Raw genomic sequence first — 12,861 nt, 5'->3', positions numbered from 1 at the left:
ATCCAATAAGGTCTCCATAGAACTAAGCTTTTGACGTTTTCTTCCTAACCTTCTCTTCTGTTTGAAGCATTTCAGACACTCTCAGCTGCTCTTGCCGGACTCCAACACAGGGGTAGCATTCAGTGATAGAGAAACACACACAGCAGCAGGAACCCCTTTGTTTTATATTGTATTTATGTTTTGAGACAGGGCCTCTCTCTTTCACCCAGGCTGAAGGACAGTGGTACGGTCATAGCTCACTGCAGCCTTGAACTCTTGGGCTCAAGACATCCTCCTGCCTCAGCATCCCGAGTAGCTGGAATTACAGGTGTGTACCACCACGCCCAGCTAACTTTTAAAAATTATTGTGTGTAAAGACAAGGTCTTGCTTCATTGCCCAAGCTGGTCTCCAACCCCTGAGCTCAAGTGATTCTCCGACCTCAGCCTCCCAAATCGTTGGGATAACAGGCATGAGCCACCGTTCCAACATCTCTTTCTTTATATGGTGAGAGAAAAGGGAGAAAAGAGAGACTAAAGAAAGAATATGGGAGAGACAGAGAATAAAGAAAGAGAAATAGGAGGAGGAGAAAGGTTAAAAAAAAGGAGAGGGGAGCAGAAAAGACGTGAGAATTAGAGAGAAGAAAATAATACAAGTTCTTTATTTCTGTGCCCAGCTGTGCCATAAAATAAGCTACCAGTGAGAATTCTGGGTCCGCTGCCCGGCCCCGACACCCTCTCTGTGTGCGTGAGCGGCTCCTCCCAGGCCTGGCACAGCTCCCTCTTGCCCTCTCCGAGGCCCATCCCCCGTGTCCTTGTTTGAGACACATTCTGAAAATACTTATAATACCTGAGTCTGAAATACGGAACTCCTTACAAAGACATTCCGTCATCACTAGGGGCATAGTTTCCCGGCTCTGGCTTGGAATGTCATTCCATGTGACTAATCGTGTTTTAAGAACAGGGGAGTTGTTTTTGAATCCACTTTGGCTTCCAGCTTGAGAATGGAATAATGTGCTTCATATACTTAAAAGGACTTTTTAAAAGTCTTTATCACTGAATTTTACAATAAATGCAATATCTGTAAGATCTGTCCCAGACTCTGTCATGTGTGCTGTAGCACTGTCAAGGTGACCGCTCTTCTCTGCCTTAGGTCCCTTCCTCAGCACAGAAGAGCGCCCAGCTTCCTCCTGGGCACCTGGAGGTGACCTGTGACCAGAACCCAGCCTCTGAGCTGTGGCCTCTGACCAGCTCACGAACTCAGTCCCAGCCCACCCAGGAGGAGGCGCGGGTCTCCTGTCTCACTGGCCCTCATCCCCTCCACTGCGCAGACAGAGGCCAGTGAGGGGTGGGACGGGAGTAGGAGGCCACGTTTTACTGCGGGAACTGTGGCTGGAGGGTTTAAGAGAAAGAAACTATAATTGGGAACTTTGTGGATGTTGTGTGTGAGATGTAAATTTCTGTAAAAGAGAAGATATACTCCCCTCCCTGTGTCCATGTGTTCTCATTGTTCAACACCCACCTATGAGTGAGAACATGTGGTGTTTGATTTTCTGTTCTTGTGTCAGTTTGCTGAGAATGATGGTTTCCAGGTTCATCCATGTCCCTACAAAGGACACAAACTCATCATTTTTGATGGCTGCATGGGGTCTGTGGGGGGATATAGGGGAGGGACAGCAGGGGTTGGGGAGTTGGAGAGGACTAACATGGGGAGAAATGCCAGATAGAGGTGACTGGGAGGAAGGCAGCAAACCACACTGCCATGTGTGTACCTGTGCCACTATCTTGCATGTTCTTCACATGTACCCCAAAACCTAAAATGCAATTAAAAAATAATAAAAATTAAAAATCTGGAAAAAAAAGAGAATATATATTATGCTGCCATAAAAGAGAATGTATATATATAACTGAAGTTATTTAAATGTGCATGAGGAAACTTTGATAACTTTGGCATACTTTCGTCACGTAGTGTGCAACTTAATTGCAAGATAATTTTGTTCTATAATGAGCTGAACATGCCTATCACAAGGTTTAAGTTAGGTCATGTGTGTTAAAGCTGTTTTTAATCCCTAATATGCTATTCAAATATTTGCATTTGATATATTAGTGATATTTAGTATTATTTCAATTAATAGAACTCATATGGAATTTCACCAATGACTTATGGTACATCTCACAAAATTTTCTGTAATAAGAGTAGGCATAATTGCTCCAATTTTACAGAAAAAGCTAAGATAAGACAAAACAAATATCCATCTGAATCTGACTTAAAACTAGGTCTCGGCCAGGCGCAGGGGCTCTCACCTGTAATCCCAGCACTTTGGGAGGCCGAGGTGGGCGGATCACGAGGTCAAGAGATTGAGACCACCCTGGCTGACATGGTGAAACCCCGTCTCTACTAAAAATACAAAAATTAGCCTGGCATGGTGGCAAGCACCTGTGGTCCCAGCTACTCGGGAGGCTGAGGTGGAAGAATCACTTAGCCCAGGAGGTGGAGCTTGCAGTGAGCCAAGATTGCACCACTGCAGTCCAGCCTGGCTACAGAGCAAGATTTCGACATAAAAAAAACTAAAAACTAGGTCTCCTGATTCTCTACACAATATGGCTACTATTGACAATGCTGCTTCTCAGTGACATGATTAAACCTAAAGCCTACGGATAAGCACACGCAGTCTTCTTCAATGGAGTAAAATCTGCGTGCAGTAGCAGACACCACGGCAGAGGAGACATTCATGAGCTCACAGCAGGATGCTGTGAGGAAAGAAGCAGAGTTTGAGAAGTCCTGAGCTCCAGTTATCCTACCCTGCCATTCTGGGAAACACTGTCATTGCCTGACCCAGCCGGGATTCCCATGTACATTTTATCCTCTGTGATCCACTGTGGAGAATAAAAACAGAGCCATCTTTTTCACAGTCTAGACAATGAAATAAAAGTACACATTTTGTTGGCTATTCCTAATAAAATAAAGAATTGAAACAGATGCCACTCCTCCTTATTTCTTCCATGAAGCTAAGGCTGGAGCAGCAGCTGCCATCTTGTAAACATGAGGCTGCAGAAATAAGAAAAATGTCAATCAAATCACAGAGCTATTTAGCCCTAACATTAGATCCGACTCCAGCAGCTGCTGGGAAAAACAAAACCTTATTTCCCAAGTTTCCGTAGGCAAAGTTTTCTTTTACATGCTGCCGAATGCGTGTATAACTGTTAGAAACCTTTGGTGCCATTGAGGAAAGGATATACCACCAGCTATCACTGAGCTGTAAAAGGTTACAAAAGATGGTATAGCCAATTAGGATCTGAAAATAACGAGCTGAGAAGACATGGAAGAATGAAGCAAAGGCTGACATCCGTGAGAACCTCAGTGGACCTTATCTTTATTTATCTTACCTTTGTTCATTACCACTCTTTCTTACTGCCTCCTTTGCTATCCCCACTTTCTCCTTTTTCTCCACCTCCTTCTCCTTCTTGGGGTTTTTAAACCTTGTTCATGCCAAATTCAGCTGCAATGTCTTCCCTGGACATATTTGAAGGTGGGTTATAAACTTCAATGCATAGACAGATGAATGGATGGATGGATGATGGATGGACAGATAGACAAGTGAATAGGATGATAGATGGATGAATAAAACCCTTTCTATATTTACTGAAAAATGGCTAGCCAGGTGAAATTTTTATGGAATTTGCTCATTGTATTTTCTAGAACTACATTGTCCAGTAGAAATACAAAAATATTGATCAGGCGTGGTGGCTCAGGCCTGTAATCCCAGCATTTTGAGAGGCCAAGGCGGGTAGTTCATGAGGTCAGGAGTTCGAGACCAGCGCCTGGCCAACATAGTGAAAACCTGCCTCTACTAAAAATACAAAAAATTATCCAGGTGTGATGGCCAGCACCTGTAATCCCAGCTATTCAGGAAGCTGAGGGAGGAGAATCGCTTGAACCCGGGCCTGGGCAACAGCGTGAGACTCTCTCTCTCTCTCTCTGTCTATATATATATATATACCTATATATACACACACACACATATATATATAAAATAAGAACCACTTACGTAATTTTAAATTTTCTAGTAGCCATACTTTAAAAGGTATAAAGAAATAGGTGAAATTGATTTTAAAGTGTTTTATTTAATCTAATATATCCAAACTGATATTTAAACAGGTAATCAACACAAAAATCATTAATGCACTGTTTTATATGTTTTTTTCTTCTAAATCTTCAAAACCCCACATATGTTTTCCACTGACAGGATGTCTCAATTTAGACGGAACACTTTCAGTGCTTGATGGTGCCAGATGAGAGGCGGCGGTCACACTGGACAGTGCGGTGCTAGGTCCCCCTTCCAACATTCGCTGAAGCCTATTTAGGTGCTTCTCCTTTGCACTTTATTCAAAAAGTAACTCACTCCAAGCTGCAGGACACAATTCTGTCCTATTCTCCAACACGCGTTCATGTTTCAGGTTCGGGCTGATCAAGGTGTAAAATGTAATTTCTACCCGGCATATTTGCATTTGGGTAGAGGCCAGAACACCTTTAGGGTTCCCCAAAATGCATGTTGAGTATGTGGGATTTCAGCCACTGGAGCAGATGGTGACTGAGGTCTCTTGAATAGCACTATTTGAGTGAGGAGAAGTAAAGAAGCAGCGTCTACCAGGAGCTCTAACACGACCTGACCCACTCAGGGCACCACTGAGGCAGAAGGCCTCACCCGGCCAGAGCCCAGGAGGCTGGATTCCCGATACAGCCGAGATCTTGGTTCTTTCTCTGGTGTCGACCCGTTTCCTCTAGCCCAGCTGCAGTCATCATCTGTCAACCCGGAACAAGGAAATTTGAAACGCTGTTGATAGCCTTGCCTCTTTATAATTTTTAAAATAATGATAATATTATTATTGTCTTCAAAATGATATTATTATTTATAGGTGTGTAAGGAACCCTGGCAGTTTAAAACAGAGTGAAAAATGAAACGTGTGAAGCTGAGAGTCCTGTCCTACCTGTCCCCTTATGCCAGGCTAGCTGTACCGGCTGACTGATTGGGGCTGGCCAGGGGCCGTTTTGTCACTGGGCAGCAGCCAGCGGGGGCGGGGTGGGGGTGTGCAGAGCCGTGTAGGGGGCACAGCTGAGGGTTAGAGCGGGGGAAGGAATTTACCCTGGAAGGAGGAAGTGATCAAATGGCCAGGCTGGAGAGAAGGAGAAAACAGAAACAAACCAGGAATGGTGACTTCCATTCTTGCGAAATCTTACTATTTTTCTTTTCTAAGTATTGAACAGATTTTTCTTGTCTTAATTTTTTGTTTTCCACATTGTCACCACCACGTAATAAAAATTCTCCTTCTCTGTGTTTCTCCCATTTGCTTTTTTCTCTTTGGCTCATATCAGGTTTTGCTGTGACCTATAGATTCTTCTATGTTCTCTATTTATTTTATTGCATTTTAGGTTTGGGGGTACATGTGAAGAACATGCAAGATTGTTGCATAGGTACACACATGGCAGTGTGATTTGCTGCCTTCCTCCTCATCACCTGTATCTGGCATTTCTCCCCATGCTATCTCTCCCCACCCCCCGCTGTCCCTCCCCTATTTCCCCTGACAGACCCCAATGTGTGATGCCCCCTCCCTGTGTCCATGTACGTTCTCTATTTTTTCTCAAATTCTGTGTGTCTCATCGTGATGATTACTTTCATGTGTCAACGTGGCTAGGTCATCATAACCAAATATTTTGTCAACGCTTCACTATATGTCATGGTGAGGAGATATTTTACATAAGAGTAAGCTTTAAATTAGTATATTAGAGTAAAATAGACTACCCTTTGCAATTTGGGTGGGCCTCATCCAATCAGTTGAAGGCCATAAGAGAAAAGATAAGCTTCATGAAGAAGAGGGAATTCTGCCAGTGGATGGCCTCCCGCAGTAGAGGAAGGAGGTGAAGAGCTCCCTGGCCTGCAGGGAAGCCTCCCATGGGAAACCAGCCTGTTCTTTCTCTTTAGTGAGATTCATGGGGCACAGGGGAAGGAGGGAGATGCCCCCGGCTGGCCTGGATGGCCCAGTAGCCTCAAAGGAACTGAGCCAGCAGGCAAACTCATTGTCACAGTCTGACACTGTGAGTGTGGGACTTTCCCTCAAGCCCATGCAGTGAAGGGCAGCTCCCTTGCCCTCACTAGCCAACCCCGGGCATTACACTGACTGCCATTACACTGGTGTCACAATCACTGTTCTCATTATTTCTGAAAATTTACCAAAATCAGCTGTAAATTGTGATTGCGATGAAGTCATGATTATATCCGTGATTACACTCTGCTTCAGCAGGTATGGCTCAAATTAATCTTTCCTACTTATTGTGAAGAAAGAGAGCAGGAGTCTAGTTCAGAAACCTCTGAAACCTCCAGATACCACCTCAGGAGCTCCCTCAAGTGGGCACGGCGCATGGATCTTGGGGTGCTTGTGAATATTTAGGGAGCTCAGAGACAGCTGGCGTCTGGTAAAGTGGAGCTGTCCTCACAGACAGAAGAGATGGTAAGGCTCTCTCCTTTTCTCCATGGTGCTGAGTTTTTCTTCCTTTTTCTATTTCCATCAGCTGTACTGTAAGTTCTATAGTAAGCTTCTCCAAGCCCTTTTAGGGAGGAGGCGAGAAGGAGGGACATGAATATAATCAATACATTAATAAAATGGTCAAAAATAATGAATCCAAGTCAAAGCAGGTACAATTTGTTTTCTTTTCTTGTTTGTTGGTTTTCTTTATGTTGACACAGGGTCTTGCTCTGTCACCCGGGCTGGAATGCAGTGGGGCAATCTTAGCTCACTGCAGCCTCGATCTCCCAGGCTCAAGCAGTCCTCCCACCTCAGCCGCCTGAGTAGCTGGGACCACAAGTGTGCACCATCACAACACAGCAAGCAGAAAGCTCTGGAGACAATGAGTAGACTGAGCACCCACTCCCACCCACCTTGACCATCACTGAGCTCAGCTGGGCTCTTCCTCAGGAGGGCAGATTCCAGCCCTTGATCAGTGCTCTGATGACACTGGGGGAGGGCAGGAAGGGGGTGTTTCCTCTGACCCCTAAAAGACAAGTGTGTTAGTCAGGGTTCCCAAGAGAGAAACAACCAGTAGGAGTGTGTGGGGGTTGGGAAGGAGAAAGAGCAAAAGAAAGAGAGAGAGAAAACAAGGGAAAATTAACTTTAAGGAATTAGTTCATACAGTTATAAGGGCTAGCAAGCCCAAAATACTCAGGGTCAGCCAGCAGGCTAGAGACCCGGGGAGGAGCTGGTACTGCATGCTGTGCTCACTGCTTTCCCGTTGACAGCCTCCTGCAGTGGAAACAGCAGGGGACTACAGGTCAAGAGGTCTGGGTGCAGGTGCCTTCCTTGGAAAAATCGGAGGTCCCCGCATTTATTAAAGGAGGAGTTGGGGCTGGTTGACCCCGAGGCCTTCTTCGGCTCTGACATTCAGTGGGTTGAGCATAAGGCCCTCTTTTGGAAGCAAGTGGGATTTATCCATATAAATAAATTGATTAACATGCCAAGCTTCCTCCTAAGGTTCATGATCCAAAATAAGCCTCTTCTTCATTCTCCATGTCCTTTCTTGACAAGTGGCCTGGGCTTTTCTGTTTCCACCACACCGAGACTATGAGAAGAGATGCCCACCTTACCCAGAATTCAATAGGCCGAAGCCCCAGGGAGACTGGACCGTCTGCTCCCATCTCTTCCAGCAGGGTCCACCTCTCCACAGCATTTAAGAGTCTCCAGTTTTCGGGAACATTCTGTGTTTCTCTGTCCAGGAATGACCCATTGGAATTTCTCCCCCTGCTATTTTTGGTGCAGATGTTGTTAATTATTAGCCCTCAAAGCTCCGCATCAGAGCCCTGGAGAAGGGGCAGGCAATGATGATCCATGCCCAGTGGGCACATTCCATGGGCGCTGCACTCGAACAGCTCCATGGAAGCTGAAAGACTGACTCTCTAAGGAAATGATGGCTCTACCACTAGCGTCTGTCGTCCGCGCCCTGGAGAGCGCACGGTGTCCTTGTGTGACCCCTAGAGCCCTATGTTTATTTTGAGGGGGTAGATAGGCAGGAAGACTGTGTTTGTGAGCTCAAAAATATCTAGCAGGAACCTGGCCGTATTATCCTGAGTCCAAGGCTGGAGGAGCCTCCTCTCCTGGCCTCTGCTCTCCAGAGGTTCTGGTGGGCACTGGCTTTACTGGGTCTCCTGTGAGTGCGGGGGTTTTCTCAGCACCCAGCAGTCCTAGGTAGAGAGGCAGGAAGGACTGTCAGAGTCCTGGACAGTGGGCACGACAGGAGAGAGCAGGCAGTGCAGGTGAGGAGCACCTGGGGTCAGCAGCAGCACGTGCAGCCTCAGCCCCGGGTGCTTACGGGTCCCGAAACCTTGGAGCCCAGGCTTCTGTGAAAGGGATTCAAGAACATCCATCTCAGTCATGGGGGGGCCTTAGCCCAAGTCTGTACCGGTGAGTGCTGTGCCATTTCTCCTGTGATGGTCCCACAGTACTAATTAGACAAACAGTAACTAGCATACTGAGCCCAGACCGGGGCAGCCAAACGGAGACGGGAGAGACCAGGATCCTGGTGAGGAGGGAACAGACTCTTGTCTGTGAGACACAAATGGGATGAAGGACCATGTGAAGGTTCTGGGGAACCCAACAGGTGAGGGCAGATGGCTCCCTAAGTGACACAGCTGTGACATGCAGACTGTCACTGCAGCAGGAAGTGCTGGAGCAAGACACCAGGGAGCACTTCCAGACCAGGAGAACTGAGAGAAAGTACCCACACAGTAAAGTCTGTGCTTGGATTAGAAGTCTCCCTGCTCCCATCCAGTGTCACATTCAATAGCCGAAACTGAGTGGTGGAGAAGACAGAAAACAGGGCGTCACGCGCTGGAGAGACCATTGGGCTCCGCCGCGTCTCTCAAGAGACTGTGGGATTCCTCCTTGGATACTGATCAGCATCCCAGCGGCACCTGCCTCTCCGGCACCCCCACACATTGGGAACAGGAGACCACAGTCTTTTCTGCTCCCCTGAGGCAGCAGAGAGCCCCCTGGGCTCAGAGCTTCCCCTCAACAATAGGCGTCTTAGAGGGTGAGGGGCAAGAAGGGCTTGGTGCACAGATACATAAAAAATGGGAGAGGGAGTCACACCCCAGAGGCAGTGAGACAGCTGCCATTGGAGTGGTGGGCTCAGTCCTAAATTCTGTTTACGACACTGCTCAGACAGATCACTGAGGTTGAATTTGAGCAGATGCTTATGATCATTGGAAGTTGTTTCTCACAGGGGCAAGGCCCGCAGCCACGTGTGCAGAGGACCAGCTGTGCTCCATCTGCTAAAAGAGGAGCCAGAGGATATCCCTGAAAAGCAGCGTGAAGGACTGGAAGTAGCCAAGGGCGAGTTCTCCCTGGGGTGGGTGGGCTGGGGAGGCGGGGGAAGGTGTGTCACCAGCTAGTGTCCTCAAGTCTTCCTATGTGACCTGCGAAGAGGTGACAAGCCACCACATTCCACCACAGGCCAGGTATTTCCGAGACCGCTTCTTTTAATCTCTGCAAGAATGTGAGAGACAGGCGACTGCTATCCCCGTAAAGACAGCCTCCAGATCTGTGCCCCTGCCTCTGAGAAGCCCCGGGTCTCCAGCCTGTGACGGAAGGAAGATCCTAGGGTAACAATGAGCTAAGAGACCAAACTGGAGCCCTCCTGCAGCCACCTGTGCCGGCCTCCATCACCCAGGGCCAGGATGTGCAGGGCGGTCCCAAGTCCAGACCCCCTCCCAGCCTGGGCCCGGCCCTCCCAAGATCCCGCAAGGTGGGTGGAGCAGAGGAAGGCATTGGGCCCGTTCCCCTCACCCCCTGGGAGGCACAGGAATAAGGAAGCCCGAGACCTTACCCTGCCTGAGGCCTTGCCATAAAAGCCCAAATTGATCCACATGAAACCAACACTGAGCACAACACTCACTCAGCGAGGCCTCTCTGGATTCGCCATTTGAGCTCCAGACTCAGACAGCGCTCCTGTTCCTCTCTAGGCCTGACATGTCTGCCCCCAGAGCAGGCCAGACATGCGTGCTAGCTCAGTGTGGTCCTGGACAAAAATTCAAATTTGTCACTTGATTATTGCTAAGACTTAGTTTCTTCTGTCTGCAAAGTGAGAATATTAATAAAAGCTTCCGAGGAGGCTATGGTACTGATGACAACCAAAAACCTCTGTTTCAGCAGGCAGCGCAGTGCCCAGGAAGCACGTGGTAAATGGTAGCTGTAACTGGCTCTTAACATCACTGAACACGGCCCCGCGTTGTCTCAGGGTTTCTCTGTGCCGTGTTACTTCCCTCCTGTGTGCCAGGCGCGCCCTCTGGCGCCAGCCTTGTCCGCTGCAAGGAGAGACCCTGAGTTCTCAGGCCTGCAACTTTCACAACTGCAGTCCTGTCACTTAACAACAGGCATACATTCTGAGAAATGCGTCGGAGGTGATTTCATAGTCGTGTGACCACCATGGAGCGCACTTACACACGCCCAGATGGCACAGCCTACTGCACACCAGGCCAGAGTGTACAGCCTGTCACTCCCATGCGGCACACCTGCACAGCATGTGACAGTACTGAATACCGCAGGCAAGTGTAACATGATGGCAACTATTTATGGATCCGAACGTATCTAAACATTGCAAAGGTAAAGTATTCGTTCATTTACGCAGCAAATACTTACCGAGCACTGCCCCCCTAAGGCTTAGTGCCGGGTGGGGAGGCGGACATGGTGATTAATGTGACCTGAGGGAAAAGGTTTTCTAAAGGGAGCTCCAGGTAGGGCTGAAAAGAACTGAGGAATCTGGTTTCACGCCTAGGCGGTTTCTAGAAGAAAGCAATACAAATACATATTCATACCCACCTCCCCTTTCGTGTACAGAATGTAGCGTTTTATACGCTTTTCCTGAAGATCATTCCATACCAATAACTGGAGGGGTCCCTCACTTTTAAACAACTTTTAACAACGTACCATAAAACTCACCCTTTTATGGTGTACAATTCAGTGTTTTTTGGTGTCTTCACAGTTGAGCAGCCATCACCACTACCTGATTTTAGGGAGAGTGGTTTATAAAACACCTTCATTGCCCCTAAAAGAAACCTATGTGAACCAGAAAGCATCTGAGACATGTCTCAAGTCAATTTAGAAAGTTTACAGTATTACAGTCTTGTGGGACTACCATCACACATGTGGTCTGACGTTGATTGAAACATTGTTATATGATACATGACTGTATTCTGGGCAACAAATTTACTAATTTTTTATTATATAAATCTCAAAAAGATAAATGTTTTCAAATTTGTGTCTATTTCTAGGCTTTATATAAAACAGGCAAAACAGGAGGTAACTTTGCTCCAAGGCTCAGGAGTGGGTAGGTGTCTGTCCCAGCAGAACTCACACCAGGAGACACGCTGTGGTTTCATCATCAAGGCTAATAACATATTAAGTTCCCTTTACGGGCTGGGCACAGTGGCTCACGCCTGTAATCCCAGCACTTTGGGAGGCCAAGGCGGGCGGATCATGAGGTCAAGAGATCGAGACCATCCTGGCCAACATGGTGAAACCCCGTCTCTGCTAAAAATAAAAAAATTAGCCAGGCTTGTTGGTGGACACCCATAGTCCCAGCTACTCAGGAGGCTGAGGCAGGAGAATTGTTTGAACCCGGGAGGCAGATGTTGCAGTGAGACGAGATCATGCCATTGCACTCCAGCCTGGCAACAGAGTGAGATTCCGTCTCAAAAACAAACAAAAAAAAGCTTCCTTTACTTCTATTTGTAGTGCATTGTTTGGATATGCTTCATTGTCTTTAGCAGGTTCATGGAACAAAAACTAAAGAGGCTTACCCAGCACAGAAAGTAACAAGTAAAACTTCTTGTTTTCTGACAGACGCAAATGGAATTTATGTGTATAACAAAATTTTTATTTCCTCGTCTACTTCAAGGTCACATATTTGTTCCAGGGACGTGCCCACAGTCCATCCAGAGTCTTTCCTGTGATAAGCCGGATAGTGGCCCCAAGGATGTCCAGCAGCTCCCCTTATCCAAGGTTTTGCTTTCTGAGGTTTCAGTTACCCTGGGTCAACTGCAGTCTCAAATTATCTAACAGGTATTTCTGGAAATAAACGATTGCTAAGTTTTAAATTGTGTTCTGAGTAGCATGGTAAGATCTTGAGTCCTCTTGCCTGGTACATGACTCGTCCTCTGTCCAGAGCCTCCACAGTAAATACAGTACCTGCCTTTCACTCATGCAGCAGCTGTCTCCATCATGAAATCAAGAAAACAGCGTACACAGGGCTCTGGTGCTGTCCAGTTTCAGGCATCCACTGGGGGTCTTGGAGTGTATCTCCATCAGATCAAAGAAGGCTGCTGTATTCACTTTCTAATTTCTGGAACCTGTAAATGTGACCTTCTATGGCAACAGAGTGAGTATTGCTTTTAATTGTAAAAGACGTGATTGCGTCAAGAATCTATCCTGTAGGAGCTTACCCTGAGTTATCCAGATGGGCCCCAAACGCAATCATGTGCTTTTTTTTTTATAAGAGGGAAGCGAGAGAGATTAAACACACATGGGAAAAACAGGCAGGGGAGACATGCAGCTGAAGGTGGAGGAGGGCTTGGCAAGCCGCAGCTGTGCCCAGGAGTGGAGGGGCAGCTGCCAGAGACTGAGAGGCAAGGAATGCAGGCTCCTCCAGAGCCCTCAGGGGAGGAAGCCTCCGCCAGGCTTCAGACCTTCAGATTCAGATTTGTAAGAGAATACATTTGTTACTTAAGGCACCTAGTTTACAATGATCTGTGACAGCAGCCCTGAGAAGCCTGTGGACTTATCCCCAGAATGCACGTGTGTCCCGCCCTCAATTTTGTTGTCCTGTCCTCAGTTTGGTAG

The 12,861-nt window shown here is 47.2% G+C and overlaps 1 long non-coding RNA gene across 1 annotated transcript; it reads left to right on the top strand.

Annotated features, from left to right (window-relative positions):
• The first annotated feature begins 10,413 nt into the window (after positions 1 to 10,413).
• On the top strand, positions 10,414 to 12,122 carry LOC116546050. Its single transcript, XR_004266562.1, has 2 exons — positions 10,414 to 10,626; positions 11,921 to 12,122. It is a non-coding gene; the product is annotated as an uncharacterized LOC116546050 (long non-coding RNA).
• Positions 12,123 to 12,861: the final 739 nt, after the last annotated feature.

Source organism: Sapajus apella, unplaced genomic scaffold (assembly GCF_009761245.1).
Source record: "Sapajus apella isolate SASKATOON/1434 unplaced genomic scaffold, GSC_monkey_1.0 scaffold547, whole genome shotgun sequence".
Classification (NCBI taxonomy): domain Eukaryota; kingdom Metazoa; phylum Chordata; class Mammalia; order Primates; family Cebidae; genus Sapajus; species Sapajus apella.
The sequence above is the reverse complement of the archived record's forward strand: the minus strand, read 5'-3'. Positions and strand labels throughout refer to the sequence as shown.